Raw genomic sequence first — 3,260 nt, forward strand, 5'->3', positions numbered from 1 at the left:
CTCTATTGGCTGGGGTAGGATTTCGTTGTTTTTCGCTTTTAGAAATAGTCGAAAGAATACAATTAATTTATATTTTTTAATATAATAATAATAATAATAGCAATAATAATAATAAAAATAATAACAGTAATAATAATAATCTTATTGAAAATGCCAATAGTAATAATAAAATTGCAGCTTCTACCATTACGTCTTCTATTTCTTATATAATCACCGCAGCTTTTGCTGTTACTACTGCTACTACTACTATTGCAAGCACTACTACTACTACTACTACTACTACTACTACTACTACTACTACTACTACTACTACTACAACTACAACTACTAATTATTATTATTAATTACTATTATGTTTGAAAAGGAAACGTATTTTTTTACTTGAAAAAAATTTTTTTCAATATTCTTTCGTTTTTTGAATTTTGAAATTTGTGAAGTTTTGTGTGCGTGTGGGTATGTGTGCATATCAGTGCGTGTAGTGTCTGCGCGTGTATGTGTGAGTGTATGTGTCTTTTTACTGTACTAACTTAGCAAACAAGAAAAAAATTCTACAAAACATCTTATTAACCACTTCTATTCTTCACTTCTTTCATTTAATTTATTTGTGCCATTTTAAGAAAAAAGTTACGAAAAATTGTATGTATGCGCGTCTGTTTGTCTGTCTATTTGTTTGTATGTAGGTTTGTATGTATCTATATATGTTTGTGTGTATGTGCGTATGTGTGTATTTTGATGAGGTTTTGTTTTATTTAGATTAGCACGCGATACTTTATTGTTGAATAATTTAGCCCGGACATTCCACTTGAAAAATTTCTAGAAAAACTAAACTAAACCCAAAATAAATTACACACACACTCACACACGCACACATACACACACATATACACACACATACACACATACACACACACACAACACGTACACACACACAGACACACACACATATACAGTTAAATTGCGGGCTGATAAGATATGTTTTTAAATTGGTGTACTAATTTATAAGTCTTTGAATAATGTTGCATCACAAAATATGACCGATTTGTTCACTAATGATAAAAGAAAGTTGTCAAAATAAGAATTGAGGTTTGTTGATTCAAATTTTTTTTGTGTGCCAAAGACAAACCTCAAGACCTATCTGTGCAGCTCTTAATAGCATCTAATATATTGAAGCGCCTGTGACGATCTTTTTCTCATACATACGCACACACATATACACGCACATACACACACACACACACACACACATACACACACACACATACACACACACAAACTTAGGTATGTTTATGTGGCATCATTAGTTTACGGAGAAAATTGCTTAATTGTAATGAATTATGCACAGTGCAATCTTTCTTATTCCTGCTTGCTCTTTCAAAGACAGTAGAGAAATATATTAATTTAAAAATTCGCAAATTATTTTCCCACATTTTACAGTTTTGTTTTGTTTTTTTGTCATTGTTTTGTATTTTATCTTTGTTTTTGTTTTTATATAGTTATTCGTTACATGACTTTTTCTGACCAAAACATTTTCATTTTTAAATATTTTAGTAGCAGTAGAAGTAGTAATAGTTGTAAAAATAGTAGTAGTAGTAGTAGTAGCAGCAGCAGCAGTAGTAGTAGCAGTAGTGGTAGTAGTAGCAGCAGCAGTAGTAGTAGTAGTGGTAGTAGTAGCAGTAGTAGTAGTAGTGGTGGTAGTAGTAATTTAAACACTAATAGTCTTGCAGATGTTTACAAAAATATTTATTCATCATTTTGCGTATGCGTTTATGTTTGTTCAAGTGTGTATGTATGTGTGTGTGTATGTACGTGTGTGTGTGTGTGTGTGTGTGTACATGAGTGTGTATGTGTGTGTGTATGTGTGTCTGTCTGTTTGTGCGTGTAATAAAAATGAAACAAAAATAATATTTTCGTTCTTGTGGGCGTTTGAAAAGTTTTGGAAGTAATTTGGAGTTTGTTGTTGTTGTTGTTGTTGTAGTTGATGTTGTTAATTATCAACCTTATCATCATTATCATCATCATCGTCATCATCATTAATTATTATTTATATTATTATTATTATTATTAATATTGTTATTGTTATTATTGTTATCGAAATATTTTTGAACGATCAAAACAATGGAATTCATTTTCCAGTAGACCCTCAGAAGACCTATATACATTTTGTACGCCGTGATTTTCCGTTATCAGTTGAGACGAAAAACCAAAATAAAAATAATAATAAAAATAATAATAAGATGATGATGATGATGGTGATGTTCATGAAAACGATGATGATGGTGGTGGTGGTCATAATTACGATGATGATGATAACGATGATTCTGGTGGGGAAGAAGAAGAAGATGTTGATGATAACGATGATTATAGCGAAGCTGATTTCCTTGATGATGATGATATAGATGGTGATAGAGATGACGATAATGATGATGATGATGCTGGCAATGATAATAATGATGGTGATGATGATGATGACGATGACTCATAACCATCATCACTGTCATCATCATAAGTTCTACAACGAAAACAAACGCCTTTCAATGAAAAATGTAGCCATTAAATATTTTTCCATGGTGCAAAATTCTTTTATGATTAATTATTATTAATAATATAAAATAATAATATAAATAATAACGTTAATAATAATAATAATAATAAATAATGATTATAGCATGATCGTTAAACTTTTATTGTGTCACTCTTACGTTATGTTTTCATCCCAAGGTAAAAACATGTGATGATGAAAAAGTCTGTATGTATATGTGTGTGTGTGTTTGTTTGTATGTGTGTATGTATATATGTAGGTATGTATGTATGTCTGTATGTATGTGTGTATGTATATATTAATGTATCTATGTATGTATGTGTGTATGTGTGTATGTATGTATGTGTGTGTGTATGTATGTATGTATGTATGTATGTGTGTGTGTGTATGTATGTATGTATGTATGTGTGTGTATGTATGTATGTATGTATGTATGTGTGTACGTGTATCTATGTATGTATTTTCAAGTCATTAATAATGCACATAATTTCTTGCCTAATAACATTCGAGATTGTTCACACTGGCAATTTGTACTCGCGCTTGGGAATGGCTTTTCAATGATGTTATTTGTCCTTTGCTGTCACCTGTTACATCAGTTAATGTTATATTACATTAACATTAACAATTATTACATTAACTTTATTAGTGATGTCGTCAAAAATAACAATCACAATGACGGCAAAAAAGATGAAACCACACTTGAAAATGACAAAAGGAAACC

General features: G+C 30.5%; 1 protein-coding gene across 1 annotated transcript in view; it reads left to right on the top strand.

Annotated features, from left to right (window-relative positions):
- Window positions 1-3,260, top strand: part of HELRODRAFT_180792 (hypothetical protein) — a gene marked incomplete at both ends in the record, with an annotated part of 23,317 nt that overhangs the window by 6,475 nt on the left and 13,582 nt on the right. The gene's annotated exons all lie outside the window — the stretch shown is intronic.

The sequence above is a fragment of the Helobdella robusta genome (assembly GCF_000326865.2).
Source record: "Helobdella robusta unplaced genomic scaffold HELROscaffold_65, whole genome shotgun sequence".
Lineage (NCBI taxonomy): Eukaryota > Metazoa > Annelida > Clitellata > Rhynchobdellida > Glossiphoniidae > Helobdella > Helobdella robusta.